Raw genomic sequence first — 17996 nt, 5'->3', positions numbered from 1 at the left:
ACTTGACTTAATCATCCGTCTCGCTTAGCCTAAAAGGGCATAATCTTTATAATATAATCAGATCCTAATTAAATTTAGAAGACACACTACGAAACTTTAAGGGAAAAAAAGGTCAAAATCGGTGCCCCTAATTGTGTCCACAGTCTGCGTAAAAATACATAAAATGAAGTCTTTAATTATAGTATAAAAATTTTGCCCGTTGAGGTGTTTCATGAGGCTAGTTCCAAAGACTATATTTAGACAATAATTAAATGTACACTCATGTCCAAAATTACTGTTGCATGTCTATAAATATGTTGTTGTAGGAATATAATTTAACAACGAATTCGCCCGGTATTTCTTATAATGTTAGTATTTGTATAATCGGCAGAGACATGTATATGGCAAATTTCATGTCAAAAGAGCAGTAAATAAGAACAATAAAACGTAAATAAAACTTTCTTGTCCATTTAGCAACATTTTTTTGTTTTACTCATTCTAATTTTCGTATTTATAATTATTTTCCTATGAAATTTGTCACAAATATACATTTCACGATTATACACATAGTATCAGTATTAAAAGTACCCTGCAAAATCATTATCAAATTATATTCGTACAAGAAGACAGTTATAGATATGCGACAATCATTTTGGACATGAGTGTACATGGGAGCAGCGAGGAATTATGTTTCTTCAAACAAAAAGTGCACTTTTGTCGAAGTTATGCGTTAACATACCCCAAACATACTGCTCAAATTGAGATTTTATTTTTATTTTTATTTTTATTTTTATTTTTATTTTTATTTTTATTTTTATTTTTATTTTTATTTTATTTTATTTTTTTTAAGTTTGTTAAAAATGAATCGAACTTTGTCTGCCTTGGCGTTGTGTTTGCAACGATTATCTCGAGTGTGAGTAAAGGGATGAGCTGATATGGTGTAGTTACTGTTGGATATAGTCCAGCTATCAACTCAAGACATTCCAGTGAAGACACTAAGGTCGGGTGGTAAGTGAACGTCAAATTTTGTGCTAAACTAGGTCACACATTTATCGAACCATATACTTTTCTACCTTGAAGAGTATGGGGAGGAACCAATGTCGCAGACCCAACTTCAAGAGTGATATCTACTACGAGAAATCGTGTTTTCACTAAAAATAATTCTTATTCAATTCTCATATCAGCAAGAACTGAAATGATTATCACAGTTCATTTAGAAGCCAGACGAAACCTGTGTTTACAGCCTCTTTTCGAAGATAAAATATTTGCCCTAAGGTCGGAGATTCGCTTCAGCCGAAGACGTGAAGACATATGCGACGGACACTGTGAAAAAGGTGACCAAACAAAAGAGTTGAACACTTTTGACAAGCGATATGAATTCTGGGGGAAGCATGTTACAGCCCAAGACAATTCATTACTTTGAAGGTCATCATCATAGGTATTCTGTCCTTATTGGCAGGTCACTTGCCACAGCTGAGAAGCTTCCATGCTCCACGGTCCTTCGCTAACCTCTTCGTCTTCACGTTCGATTTTTCTGTTTTGATACCGTCCTTCAATTGTAGTTTCCTTCGCCCCCTCCCTCTCTTTCCTATCACCATACCCTCTAGCATATCCCTTATGATACAGTTCCTTCAAAGCCAATATCCCAATGATTTTCTCTTCCTCTTCTTAATAAAATTGTTCTTTTCTTCCCCGCTCTTTCTAACACTCTCTCATTCGTTTTCCACTAGGCCCAACTAATTCTCTTCATTTTTCTTCACACTCACATTTGGAAAGCTTCACGTTGCTTTTCATCATTTTCGCGTAAGGTCCATATTTCCGCGCCATACAGTACAATATTCCACACGAAGCATTTTATGAGTATTTTCTCAACTTTTTTTATACAAGATTCCCAAAATAGAAGTTTCTTTTTCCTAAAGGCTTCTTTCGCCATTCCTATCCTTGCTTTTATTTCACCTTCGCTCTTCAAATCATCACTAATAATACTACCCAGCTATCAAAAACTAGTCACCTGTTCTAGTTTCTTCCCCTATACTTCTATATTTGACACCGACCTCTTTGTTTCAACCATCATGACTTTTATCTTTCTAATATTTATTTTAATTCCATATTCCTCACAGCTCTTTCTCAAGTTTACTAACATCTTATTGGTTTTCTGTTTGGAATCCTTATCAAGCATCATTCGTATCATCTGCAAACAATATACATCTAAATCATTCTACCTCCTGCCGAAATGCCTTCTTCATTTTGTAAGGTCTTTTTCACTATTTCTTCTAGATAGATATTAAATATTGTTGATGAGAGACAGCATGTCTGTTGAACTCCATTTCCAATTGCACTCTCCTCTATTATTTCCTTCCCTATTCTAACACTTACTTGTGGTGGTGTATAAAACGTTATATTTCATTCGCAATATAAAAAAAAAAAATAATAATAGTAATAATGAAATAAAATCTTTCAGGTTTAAGGGTCTTCACTACAGCGAAATTAAACTACCACTAATTTTAGAGTATTTCTGTAATATCTTCAAAACAAACAATAATACTCGAAAAGCAGAAACGTAGTGAACTAGATAATACGATTTTGTATGTGATACCGTTATTACAACTCATCTATCTCCTTTCGATTTGCAACTGTAAAAAGATTTAGCATTTTTTGCGAGTTCTGTAAATAGCGGGATACCAAAATCGGATAGGTGACTTGTGGTGAAGGTATCACATGCAAAATCGTATTGCCTAGTTCACTACGTTTCTGCTTTTCGAATATTTTTTATTTGTTTTGAAGATATTAGAGAAAAACTCTAAAATTAGCGGTAGTTTAATTTCGCTGTAGTGAAGACCCTTAAGTCTCATAGTTATGCCCTGTTGGATAATTATTGAAAGCGAGTAATTATAAAAAGAATTAGTGAAATAATAATGAAGCGGGAAAACCCTGAGAAAATACATAGAAATGATGTTGTCCACCACAAACTGACATTACCGGGAATCGAACCAGGAATCCCTTGTATCAGAGGTGAGAACTTTACCACTTAACTCCCGTGTTCCCATTTATAATCAAGATTTTTTTTTTGGGGGGGGGCAAAAGTTCAGTTTATTTTTGACTGTAGTTCGGTGCTTTTCTATTGTAAGTGAAAGTAACATTCCTAACCTTTGTATAATGTAATTAATTTATTATTTCCATAATAATTAGGATTCATTTATGTATATTAACATCCTTATTTTTAAGATTTCACTTCCTTCATTAATAAATCACTATTATCATCCATGTAGTCTAAAGCAAATAGGTCTTACTCTACTATAGAGAGAAATATTTGAGAAGAAACAGGTCATGGAGGATTGCGGGGGGGGGAGTTGAAATCCGGCGTAGGAGTTTTGCTGAAGTTAGGACAGAAGGAGATTAGGGGAGGGGGGACATCAAAATATGCGCGGGTGAGAGGCAGCAGGAAATGAATGATTTATACTGTATACAAGCAGGAAGCATTATTACGTTGCAATCAATATATTACGCAGGCCTCATAACCTGATATAACTTTCATTTGGTATATCTATACCTGTAGCAAGGTCGTTGTTACGTAAGCGCCAAACCACTATACTATATACAGATCAAGTTCTTTTCTTTTTTTAAAAAAAATATAATATCCTATTCTTTTTGTTACAGTAACTGTGTATAGTAATGTATGTATGTATGTATATATAAAAAGTGAAAGCGATTATTCCATGCAACGGCAATTCAGTATATAACAAAAATTATGAATTTATATAGTTCATTGCGCGCTACGCTTTTCAACTTCTTTTTAATTCTTTCTTCCTTTTAATCTGAACTGGAATTTCACGCAATTTCATCATACCAGAACGAAAACGGGAAAGAAATCAAGTAGCCCACTGTACCTTTCATCCTATATTGTGGTTGAGAAATGATTTACTTTAAAAAAAAAAAAAAAATCTGAAAGCATGAATATTGGAAATCGAGTATCTTTGATCATATCCCAGTCAATTAACCAATTCCAGCGAATTAGAAATTGATTTCTTGTCTTGGTTTGAAACCACAGGATATATATATATTAGCATCCTTTTATATGAGGTGAATCAAATTGGACAATGCAATTTCGCGTAAAATGTAATGTACGAAAATTGCAGGAAATTATAATAAGAATTCTTTTATTAAAGTTGCACAGGGTGAAATTTGCAAGGTATAGAAATTCGCCATACACGTTTAACGTATAATTCACTTACAATAAAAAGCATTTCGAGTTTTAACTTCCTGTTCTCATTTAAAGAAATATAAAATTTCACTTGTAATATCTCAACATAAAATGTTTTCGATTGAAAAAAAAAAAAAAAAGATGAAGGTATCTAATGGAAATCATCCTAACAATTTCTATAATTTAAAGTATGTTTCTGTTAGAACACATAGCAGACCAATCACAATTTGAGTGGTTAGCAACATCATCACTATCATCATCATAGGTATTCTGCCAGTATTGGCAGGTTACTTGCTGCAACTGAGAAGCTTCCATGCTCCACGGTCCTCCGCTAACCTCCTCGTCTTCAAGTATGATTTCTCTGTTTTGATATCATCCATTAACTGTAGTGTCCTCCACCCCCTCCCTCTCTTTCCTGACACCATACCCTCTAAAAGTCCTTCATAATACAGCGTTCCTGGCTGTTCTGCCGATTCCTGTTTCGCCGAAAGCCTCAAGCTATGAAATTATCACACATATGGGCAGTCGGCCATGTTCGGCGAAACAGGAATTCCTGTTTCGCCGACTCCTGTTTGGCCGAAAACTAGTTAAAGGGAAATTTACGTACAGAAAGGGAATTTTCCCATCTGTCTTCATTCTCTTACGGTTAATTTGTGCAATGTTGCCAATTTTCATGTGCACCGTCGTTGAGCGTTGTGCTTCACTTAGATATTAAGTACAGAATATTATTTTTCCTATCCGCGAAATTTAGACTTTGCTGGGAAAAATCTCTTTCTGTACGTAAATTCCCCTTTAACTAGTTTTCAGCCAAACAGGAATTCCCAATTTGCCGAAAATGGCCGCCTGTCTACAGGTGTGCGCTAATTTAGTAGCCAAAGGCATTCGGCGAAACAGGAAGTCACGATAATACAGTTCCTTCTTAGCCAATGTCCCAACCAGTTTTCTTCCTCTTCTTAATAATATCTAAAATTGTTCTTTTTTCCCCACCGTTTGTAACACCATCTCTTTCATTTTCCGCTCGACCCAGCTAATTTTCTTAGTTTTTCTCCATTCCTACATTTCAAAAGCTTCCAGTCTATCTTCATTGCTTTTGCGTAATGTCCATGTTTCTGACCCATACAGCACAATACTATGCACGAAGCACTTTATGAGTCATTTTCTCAATTCTTCATTCAAGGTTCCAAAAAATAGAATTTTTTTCCTCCTAAAGGCTTCTTAGCAAATAAATTTTAATTATTTACTTTTGAATTTATTGCAAAATATTTACCTTCACCTGTTAGGTGGGCTTCGGTAGATCAACGGAAGAACTTTCACCTCTGATACCTGAAGTTCGATCTCAGCTCTCGTTAAATGGGCTTTCTGGTAGACAAACACCGTGTGGATTTTCTCGGCGTCATTCTGTTTCTTTTTACTTTCTGCATTCCACCATTATCATTTATCTCATTATCACCGTCTCCCTTAGTCACAAGACATAATCATGGAACGTTACTAAAATTAAATAATAAATCACAAGTTGTACTTGAATCTTACGCTCATAGTTCTATAAATAGGATTTATTAAACTACTAGCAGAATCACTACTTTTCGTACGGGGATAATACGTTACATTTTGGTCATAAAGGGCACCAAAACTGTTACCAATCAACTTAGAGACCACAAAACTATGAATTCGACACTAATATTGGTCACTTTCAATTTTTTACATGTCACCATTACCCCTTTAGGAGTACTAATGGGGGCTGAATTTGGATTTAAACAGCGTCGAAAGTGTCACTGGTCACTTCAGCGACCCCGAAAACTATGGATTCGTCACTAATATCGGCCACTTTTCGATCATTCCCCCTCCCCCAAGCTGCATCTTCAAAGTTAAATGACGAAAACCATCCTTGACTCGTACCTCATCTGAGTTGAGAATTTGATCGAGAACGGTCGGGTGGTTCAAGAGTTATTAAGTCACAAACATAGTCACTTTCGTTTATATACAGAGATTCGCTTAATTCATATAGAGTTCCCCAGAAGACGAGACGAGATAGGATTTTCGTGAGCTGTCCCAATAGAAACACATATAGTTTTCGAGTCGAGAGAGGATTTTCGTGAGCTGTCCCAATAGAAACACATACAGTTTTCGAGACGAGAGAGGATTTTCGTGAGCTGTCCCAATAGAAACACATACAGTTTTCAAGACACGAGAGGATTTTCGTGAGCTGTCCCAATAGAAACACATACAGTTTTCGAGACGAGAGAGGATTTTCGTGAGCTATCCGAATAGAAATACATACAGTTTTCGAGACGAGAGAGGATTTTCGTGAGCCGTCCCAATAGAAACACATACAGTTTACGAGACGAGAGAGGATTTTCGTGAGCTGTCCCAATAGAAACACATACAGTTTTCGAGACGAGAGAGGATTTTCGTGAGTTGTCCCAATAGAAACACATACAGTTTTCGAGACCAGAGAGGATTTTCGTGAGCTGTCCTAATAGAAACACATACAGTTTACGAGACGAGAGAGGATTTTCGTGAGCTGTTCCAATAGAAACACATACAGTTTTCGAGACGAGACATCACTTTTATGACAAGTTTTCGTCTGAAAACAGCTTCAACTCTAGTCTCATTGACAATCCCTACATATACAAACTTTTTCTTCTCATTTTTGTGATTTATGAATTATAAAGAAAATCATTATTGCCTTTTCGTGATATTCAAAATTTTCGATTTTCACACCTCCAGTAAACTACCGTTAGTTTTGGGATTGAAAGAATCCAGAAAGACAAACTAGAGAATCTTATACATTAAAAACTTCAAGTTTAAAATTTGGCTCGCGTGTGGTACGTTGAACGATATAGCATGCAAGCGATTATACATACATCGGAATAGATGGGTACACAGGCATCCAAAAATTACATTTTTCTTTCCGATATATTCTAGTCATGTAAATCCGTCGATGTCTTGAATTCGATTTTTTTTTCACGATTATCATCATATTTTCTATTCTCCTATCGTCTCTCGAAAGTAAAAAGAGAAGGAAAAAGAAGGAGATGAACAAAACGTCGAAACAAATATTTTTTCTACTGATCTAGATACTTAAAACAAGTACATCACGTGTACACCACGTGAAGGAGTTTGGTTAGTATGGTCTGATATTTTCTCAATAATATTGAAACCAGAAGTGTTAATAGGTTTCTACCACTTCCTATTTTAGTAGAGAGATTTGGAACGTTAAAGTCGGAAGTGGTTGTTTTCTGCCACTTCCGGTTTGAATAGAAGATTATTAAGAGATAAGATGGTAGATGGATAAAATAGAGATAGGGTCCTGTAGATGGTTCTTTCAGGCACCATCCACCTTGAATTGCTACTAGGATGCTAATAAACTGTATACACTGGAATCTAAGACACCGTCGAATGTAGGACACACCCCATTTGTAAACTTCAAAAGTTGTGCCAATTTCTTGTACGGTATTCAATTCTAAGCCGTATTGAATTGCAGGATCAGTTTTGTATGCGATTCCAAGAAAACCCCCATTTTATACCTGAAATGTTGACAGAAAAAGTGCGTCTTAGATTCGAGTGTATACGATATGAATTGCTTGATTGTTGTCAAATACAAGAATTAATTCTTGAACAGTAGCGAATATTTGTTCCATTTAGTTAGTTATCACAGTTTTGATATGAAAACTAGTCTTGGCTTTGTCACAAACAAGTTCCTTATCATTGAAGGTGGAAACAAGACTTTTAAATTTTTTTTAACAAGAAACAAAATCAAGAAGTATAGATAAAAGATCTAGTTGCACTGGAATTGCAAACTGATCCTATATTAAGATTGAAGCTCGATATTGAATTCTATGAAAAAGGATTACCATCTTTCTTCTGCAGCTGTGTTTGCTTTAACTTTCATAAACATAGTAGATTATTATTTTAAGAAAGGAAGAAAGAAAAAAAAAACAGACATAAGGAAATTGTATCTGTAGTGTTTAAGCCTTTCTGAATGCAAGTGGTCTTTCCGTCCCTTCGTTGTTCATGATGGGGTAGCGTACTTAAAACCGTGCCTTTTAAGATTTGTTCTTCCTGGAGAAAAGGGGCGGGAAATTATGTCATTGCACGGGGAGGCTAATTGTCTAGGGTCGGCCCTGTTTACTTACATAAAAAACAAAATCATAAGTTCAAATGAATGTCAAAACCTTTGTATTTTAATTTCATTTCTAACAGACAATTTCTTTGTTTGTAGTAGTAGTGTACTTCCAACTAAAATGGTGAAGTGAAAGTTCATTTTTAGAATAACTTAATTCTTTATAAAATATCTCTGTATAGTGTGAAGAACATAGTTTCTAAGCACTCAATAAAACATAAATTTAATATTAAAATAACAGTATATATATATATATATATATATATATATATATATATATATATATATATATATATATATATATATATATATATATATATATATATATATATATATATAATACAGGCTATAAAGTTTTTCCACACGTGTATAATGAGCTATACTGAATATGCATTTTATTATATCTCTGTACGTCCAATTAACTTCATTCATCGGTAATTATTTAAACAATAAGTCCAAAGCATCTCTGGTATTTTTATTTAGGAAAACTCTTCGTGAAAGTAGGTTCAACGGGAACTGTAGAAGCACAAGTGATTGTGTATGCATCGATAAATTCAACTATTCTTGCTCTGAATTAAAAAAAAAAAAAAAAAAGAAAAAGAAAAAAGAAAGAAAGAAAGAAAGAAGAAAGAAAATTAGTTATCATTTCAGTTTATAAACTTCCGTGATCGTAAAATTCATATACGAGTTAACGTATGCGCGTTTGACCAGACTTAAATTCTCGGTCAGGCACGTAGCCAAGGGGGGGGGGTCCGGACCCCCCCCCCCTTCGAGACCAGAAATGAGAAAATTAAGGAAGGATAAAACAAAATGAAATGACAAAAGGAAGAATCAGCTTTAAAAATTAAAAAGAAAACTACAGGAAGCTTTTGCTTACTCTTTCTTATGAGATCTGTACTACTTGCAATATGGTGGCAAGGTAAGCGAGGTATTCTGGAAGAGTCAGGGAATTTGAAATTTCAAGAAAAGTTATGGAATTCTCAGAATTCCTGCTACTAGTCAGGGAGATTTCAAGCTTTCGAAAGCATAAGTGCCGTTGTGTAACAGCATGGACATTTTAAATCATAACTTTTCGTCATCGCATCCTTGAGTATCAAACATGTTATTTCAAGGACAATTTTCTGTTGCTCCTTTAGCCTGTCATTTGGAACCGACAGTAGTTGACGGAATAATAAAAACAAAAAATTATGTTGAAAGAAAGTTCTGTTAGCATTTGGTTCAACAGAGAAAGGAACACACATATTGTAAAACTAGTTGAATATACACATGCTTCGCACAGGGGCTGTATTTGGAAGTCAACGCCTGTGGGACGCCTGTCAACGCCTGTATTGACCTCAGCGACTGCAAAAACTATGGATTTGATACTAATATCGGTCATTTTGGGCTATTTTTTACATGTCTCGGTATCCACCCCCGCTGACTCCCGGCCCACATCCAATTGTAGCTGAATTTGCAAATCATCGCTAATGGAAGTGTCATCATTGATTTCAGAGACCGCGAAAACTATGGATTTGACACTAATATCGGTCATTTTGGATTACTTTTATATGTCTTTTTATCTCATTCCCCCTCCGGTGACCCCCTGCCCGGAGCCGAATAGCGTGAATTTGGAAGTTAATGCGACTGGAGTTTCACTATTGATTTCAACGACCGCGAAAATATGAATTCGACACTAATAGTTCAAGTGGTAGAGCGTTGGCTTCGCATTCGGGAGGTCGTGGCTTCGAATCCCGCTGCCTACCACCCTGACTGAGGTTTTCCAGGGTTTCCCTCAGTCCTACCAGGCAAATGCCGGGATGGCACCTACTAAACAGGCCCTGGCCGATACCTTCCCAAATCCTTTCCATTGTTAATGTTGTTGAATATCCTATGTAAAATGGCCTCTGAGCTGCATCTAGTGATTGTTAAATAAATAAATAAATATCGTCATTTTCTACTACTTTTACGTCCCGGTAAACGCCCCCCCTGAGACCCCCCTGGTTCGAATTTCGACAAAAACGTTTAACTCTGGTCTGGAGCCTGGACCAAGGTATTCGTGACTAAAATTTGGTAACTCTTGGTCAATTTGTCTGGTTCCCAATCCGGTTCCGGTAAACTCCCCCCTGAGACCACACTGTTTCGAAATTTGAAAAAAAAAAACGCTTCGTCTTGATCTGGGGCCTGGGCGAAGGTACCCTTGACCAAACTTTGGTAACTCTCAGTTCACTCGTCTGGTCCCCAGGCCGCACACAGACACAGACGGACAAACACACTAACAAATTCTTTATTTTATTTATATTAGAAGATAGTTTACAAGACAGTATTCAGTATGTACTTTTTATAATAATTGGTCATAATGAAAGGAAAATTGTTATATATGAATAAACAGGAGAAGGACGTAAATATTGCAAAATCTTTTTCAATACTCTTTTTATTATTTTGCTCGAAATTTCTTCATAGTTTGTTATTAAAATACTTGCCAACATATCCTCATTTTATTGTCCAAACAAACCAATATATGTTAATAGTAAAGTAGTTTAGATTGATCGAGCTCCTGGGCCTTCAGAATTTCATGTCACCCCCCCCCCTCCCCCTCCGTTACAAAATCCTGGCTAAACGAACCAATATATGTTCCAGTAAAATAGTTTAGAGTGATCGAGCCCCTTTTGTGATGACCACAATATTTCATGTCACGGATCCCCCCCCCCTTCACGAAATCCTGGCTGCGTGCCTGTCTCGGTGGAAGTTCATAAGGTTCGAATTCTACTATAAGCTCTAGGTCACTGTCTCACGTATACTACTCAAAATAAATCAATGTTTGAATACAATGTGGATACTTCTTTTGGAAATGACTTTTGGTCTTGTTTAATGTGCCCAAAAATGTCCTGAAGTATTCAACAGGTGAACAAAAAAAAAAAAAAAAAAAATGCCTAGGCGGCATCTTGACAGCGGCTAATAGGAACTGTCTTAAAAGTGTTCCAAATGTAGGCCTACCTCAACTTCTAATGCGATCAATGAGTATATGGGTACAGAAACATTTAAACAGTGCTAAAGACAATTCACATGTTATCTTTATGCATTTACAAGTCATTTCGGTTCCCGTATACTCATTGGAAACATCGAAAGTTAAAGTACATTTTGAACACTCTTTCGACAATTCCTATTAACTACTGTCAAGATGCCTTATAGATTTTTAGGATTTAGGATTTAGATTCGTGGACTTTCGGTATCTATGGTCTCCGCCACGTATAAGGGATGATGTCCCTCGGCGAGCACACTATCCGGGGAAAGGGAAGGAAGGAAGCGGCTTGGAACCTATAAGTTAGGTACCACCCTGGTCTGGCATTTGCCTGGTGTGAATGAGGAAAACCCAGGAAAATCTCATTCAGGTTGGCTGGCCTGTAAAAGCTGTTGACACTTTTTCGACCGAGTGCCCCATTGGGAATCGAACCCTGAACCGCTCGCACCGAAGGCGAGATCGTGAGCGACTATACTACGCGAGGCCACAAGATGCCTTATAGACATCTGTTCACTGATTGAATACTTCAGGTTATTTTTTGGACATATTAAACACTGACCAAAAGTCATTTCTGAAAGCTGTCCAAACACTGATTTATTCTTTGCAGTGTAGTCTCGGGTGCTGGAAGGGATATTAAACCCTACACTAACTAACTAAATATGTACAATTGTTGTTATTGGTTTATTTCTCTGTATTTACATCCTTTGTCAGCTGAGGACTAGTCCTAATTCTAATTTAAAGGGGAATGTGAACCACGTTAGCATATTTGATGCTCTCTCTCAGACACACACCCACTCACTGCAATAGCCATTAGACAAGCGATGAGGGTGCACTATTACTATTGTCAATTCATCCTATTAAATTTTAAACTTATACCTGATAATAGGGAACTTATATTACAATGTGGACCACAATAAAGTTTATCATTATAAACTTTAAGCATGCCTGTAAAAAATAAAAAAATAAAAAATAAAATAAAACACCATTGAAACACATTTATACAGATGTTGAGAGGAAAATTGGTGAAATAGTGTTTATGTGTCCAAAAGCGTTACTTTTCTAAAAAACAGTATGTAATATGACATATTTAAAACACTTCTTCTCGGAAAACAAAGTGATGACGCACATTTTGCACATTTTGTACATATATCTGGAACATACTTGGACAACACAATATCTACAAGGGGTGAATTATGTGTCATCTGGAGGTGTACAGAAACTGTCGGTAATGTGTACAATGTCCTACTGCGTCTAAAGTAGTTCCTGTATTTTTTGCAGTGTGTACGGAGAACTCCTAATGATATATGGCTAGTTGAACTCAGTAACTCAAAAAGAAAAAAAAGTTTGTATATTTACGGGAAGCTTGGGCAAAATGGGCACAGTGTCTCTACAAATATACTCGCATCATAAAAGGCAGCTCAGTTACGACATTAGAGGGCAAAGGGGCTGGAACTCCCTTCCGCGGTGGCATCAACATGCCAAACTTCCCACCCGCACACCCCACCAGACATGTTGTATTGTAATGTGTGTCAAGTAACTCAAAATTAGTCAAAAAATAGCTTCGCCCCAAAAGTCTCTGGTTCTGCAGTTGCCTCCTTCCCCAAGAAATTATTAAAGCTGGTGTCGTCACTGATGGTAGTGTAATTGTAATGAAAGATTGTAATTCATTTGTGGGAGTGCATTAGAATGGTGTTGTAGGCAAACATGGTTTAGACCAAAAAAGTGAAAGCGGAGAGGGACTGGTCAATTTCTGTAGACAGAGTGCATTAGTATTTGGAAACATTTGGCTAATTCAGCACTAGAGAAGAATATATACAGGGTGTCCGAGAAGTCCTTCCCTGATTACAGAAATTGATAACTCAGGCTAGAAATAAGATAGAAATATGAAACTGGTGTTGAATTGTTTACAAACTATAAAAGTTTTTGTCTGTGTTAGGTTTGTTCTGTTTTACCAAGTCTTTTTTTTTTTTTTTTGTTTTTTTGTTTTAGGTTTGTAGTACGTAAGTAAGAAGCCCAAGAAGCCATGCCAACCAACCAGGAGAAGGCACAGTGTGTCCTGTGGTACCATGAGACACGATCACCAACCACGGTGCAGAGACAGTTCCAGACAACATTTGGGAGGACTCCACCTGATGTCAAGAGCATTAAAGCCTGGTATGAGAAGTTCAAGAGCACAGGGTCGGTTGCTGACCTTCCGAGGTCTGGTCGACCAAGAACCTCAGCAGACACGGTGGAGGCTGTGCAGCAGTCTTTTCTGAGAAGTCCTAAGAAATCGGTGCGCAGGGCCTCACGTGAATTACAGATGTCAAAAAGCTCTATCCATGACATTTTACACAAACGTTTATTGTTTCGTGCTTACAAAGTGCAACTCGTTCGGGCCTTGTTGCCCGACGACGGTACACGTCGATATGACTTTGCGGTCGAAATGCTATCACGTATTGAGGACGATAATGGTTATCTCAGACGAATTGCCTTTTCCGACGAAGCGACATTCTTTGTCAGTGGAGTAGTGAATCGCCATAATGTACGCATTTGGGGTTCAGAACCCCCCAGGGAGGTCAGGGAGTACACCAGAGGCAGTCCAAAGGTGAATGTTTGGTGCGCGTTATTGCACGATCGAATTATCGGGCCATTCTTCTTCGCTGAGAATACCATCACATCTGCAGTGTACCTGGATAAATTGCAGCTGTATGCTGTTCCTCAGCTGCTTCAGTATCGCCCCGATGTCGTTTTTCAGCAAGACGGTGCACCACCTCATTGGGGTTTGGACGTCCGTGCCTATCTCGATAGGACATTTCCTGGGCGATGGATTGGTCGTGATGGACCAACAGCTTGGCCTCCACGCTCTCCTGACATAACCCCATTAGACTTCTTTTTATGGGGTTATGTCAAGGATGAGGTCTACCGAACATGTGTACCAGATCTTGAAACCCTGCAGCAACGAATAACCACAGTCGTTGCATCGATCCCTCCAGTGATGTTGGCTAATGTGTGGATGGAAATTGAATATCGCCTAGATGTGCTACGTGCTACCAAGGGTGCTCATGTGGAAGTGTACTGATGTGACCAAAACTTTTATAGTTTGTAAACAATTCAACACCAGTTTCATATTTCTATCTTATTTCTAGCCGGAGTTATCAATTTCTGTAATCAGGGAAGGACTTCTCGGACACCCTGTACATGAAAATCAACAATAAATGCTCAAATCTATCAAATAGACTATGTTACGATTAGGGATGGCCTTTTTCGAAAAATCTGTTTTTCGATTTTCGGAAATTTCATTTTTCGTTTTTTCGTTTTTCACTTTTTCGAAAAACTTTTCGTTTTTCGAAAAAATTTTCGTTTTTCGCTTTTCGAAAAATTTTTCGTTCTTCGTTTTTCGAAATTTTTTTTGTTTTCGAAAAATCCATTTTTCGAAAAATGTGGCCATCCCTAGTGACGATTCAGAATATATATCGGAATAGTTTGAATAGTTACGAAGGAAAACATATAAACCAAGAAAAGAATTTCACACAAGAGAATATAAGGACATAGAAGAATTAGAAAGAGTTGGGAACTATAAGTAAAAGCACAGAGAGGCGAAATCTAAGCAACTGGGGAAGAAACAATGGGAAATACAATTGCAGTAGAAAATATGAATGAGAATGTAGTCAGCTAGAGAAATGAAACCTTAGAAAAACGCAAAGAATAAGTTGAAAACTTATGAGAATAGGGATAGATCATGTGGTCTAGATTTTGAAGTAAATAATGTAATAGGCGAGGATGATAAAATGTTTATCGTTTAGCCCTTCAAGCCGTGAGCCCCATTTAATAGTCAATCGCAGAATCCCAAGCACACATTTGCTAAATGGAGTCCTAAAAATTCAGCATTGCTTTGCCATATGTATGGATTTTTCTTCATATTTTAAATAGAAGCTTTAAAAGTATTACGAACAGGACACTATTTAAATACCGGAGTAGGGCACGCAAGTAGAGATTGAAATGTCTTCTTAATGGGTTAAAATACTTCGAAGTAAGTTAGAACAAGGTATATCTTAGATGACGAATGGAAAGACAATCGGGACAAATAATATACAAATGGAACTTATTATCAAGAATAGAGAAGACAATAACAAAAAATAATTGTTCTTCCTCTGCAATTAAATATTTGAAACGAGAGAGTGGCCAGAAATTTTCCTGAAAACGATCACGATACCATTGCTAAGAAATCGAACCTAGAGAAATGTGAGAATTACAGAATTATTAGTCTTCTATGGATCGCGTGCTGCAAAAGTTATGCTTTAAATATTGAACAGAATGTGTATGGAAGAATAAAGGAAGAAGATTAGAAAGAATGATTTGGGTTTAGGAGAAATAGAAGCACAAGAGTATTTGTTTACTAAAAGCAATCGGTGAAAGTTTTATAGAAAAAGATGTGTATGTTGTGTTTATTAATCTAGAAAAGGGTTTTAACAGATGAAATGGGGAATGGTTGATGAAGCCCTAAGAAGGCTGGGTTGGAATGGAAAGATCGAAAACTCATAAGAAATTTATACATCAACCAACAAATACGTGTTAGAATAGGGGGAAGAAATGATAGTTGAGAGTGTCATTGGTAGGGGAGTTCGACATGTATGCTGTCTCTCGCCCACATTATTTAATATCTATCTAGAGGAGATAGTGAAAAAGAGTCTACAAACAAAATGAAGACAGCATTTCAGTAGGAGGTAGAATGATTAGGTGTATACGGTATATAGGTGACATGGCGCATATTGCAGAATCTGAAGAGAAAATGAATAAGATGTTAAAAACTTGAAGAAGGACTGTGAAGAATATGGGATGAAAACAGATGTTAGAAAGACAAAACCCATGATGATTCGAACGAAGGGGTCGGCATCAAATATAGAAGTAGGAAGGGAAAAAATAGGACAGATGTCTAGTTTTCGATATCTGGGTAGTATTATCAGTGATTATATGAAGTGTGAATCTAAAATAAAGGCAAAGGTAGGAGTGACGAAGTAAGCATTTATTAGAAAGAAAAGTCTTCTCGTGGATCGCTGGATAAAGACTTGAAAAAAGACTCAAAATATTTAGTTTGGAAAATTGCACTCTATGGGGCGGAAACATGGATATTACGCAAAAGCGACGAAAGACGACTGGGGAGCTTTCAAAATGTGATGTAGAGAACAAATGAGAGAATTAGTTGAGTCGGACTGATAACGAATGAGAAAGTGACGAAAACGAATGAATGACTGGGGAAGAAAAGAATAGTTTTAAATATTATTGAGAATAGAAAGAGAAACTGATTGGACATTGGATAAGAACGAACTGTATCATGAGGGACATGCTAGAAACTAGAAGGAAGAAAAAAGAGGGAAATGACGAAAGAAGTTACCGGTACAGTTAAGGGACGGTATCAAAGAGGAAAATTCTTCGTTAAGACGAAGACCATGATGTATGAAATGGTAACAGTTTGCAGCAAGTTACGTACTAATAATGAGAATACCTAGGAATGATTATGATCACGTAAATTGTTAGATTGTGTTCGTGAAACCTGACTGACACCTAAAGAGAAACTTAGATTTTCGAGAAAAACAATCATTACTGGAGTTTAAATGAGATTGGAACAGAATCATTTTGTAACGAAAGAAAGACAATGATACAAGTATATTGTTTTTTTGTTGCAAAAATAGTTAACTCGGTAATAAATTATGATCATGGATGTATCTCATTTTACGACCTAATATATATGCACTTTAGGGACTTTACGGTGAGTGCACTACAAGATCTTGCAACGTCAGTAACAAAAATAGATGAAACCACAGATATTCTGTTGAAAGGATATGAGTATTTCGTACAACAAAAATTGAATATAAAGCAGGCGAACTCAGGTGATATTTTATTGGTTCTTCTACATTCTTATGTCTAGAAAATGAACCATAAAGGGTTCAATTCGTCATCCAAGGAAGACATTTTACTACACAGATACCGTGTAGCATTTCAAGAAGATCACGTCTTTTACACATCATCCACTGAATACTAAAATAAAGTTAAAATGTGTGAGGGGGGTGTCTTGTGTGGAACGAATCAGTAATTTTACTTAAACCATGATCGAAGTTTTGCGTGTTCTTGTATAACTTTTGCCTTCCAGCAAAGGAAATATTAAAAAAAAAAAAATCTTTCTATAAAATCGGGAAAGGTTGTGCAACATTATCCTAGGTCAACAAATGCCATAGATTAGTATGGATCACTTGCAAATTTTCCTCAACCACGTTATTTTAGAAAAAAGAAAATTCTGGAAATTCAAGTTTGTTAATTTAGAATCGTAACAATTCTTCGTTTAGCTCTATTAACTAAGCGAACAAACTAAAAGAAAAAAAAAAGAGGCGCTCTTTTTTTTGGGGGGGATGCGAAAAACATTCTCACTACGCAATATACAGTAAGCCATTTTTAAAGAAAGAAATAGGAGAGACGTTAAATTCCAAACCAACCATCCAGTAGGGCTACAAATTGAAAATTTAAGGAAAGAAAAATAGAGAGGTATGAAGAATATCCATCTCCATATACTGAAACTACGAATTTTGAGTACTTATTACTAGTGATGGGGAGATTCTAGAATTTCTCGATTCCAATTCTGATATTTTACCCATGATTCTTGATTCTGGGCTCGACACCAATTGTGGGTAAAACAAGTAATAAAAACACATTTGAATCCA

The sequence above is a fragment of the Thermobia domestica genome, chromosome 11 (genome assembly GCF_964235325.1).
Source record: "Thermobia domestica chromosome 11, izTheDome1.hap1.1, whole genome shotgun sequence".
NCBI classification, from domain to species: Eukaryota; Metazoa; Arthropoda; class Insecta; order Zygentoma; family Lepismatidae; genus Thermobia; species Thermobia domestica.
Note: the sequence above shows the minus strand (reverse complement) of the source record.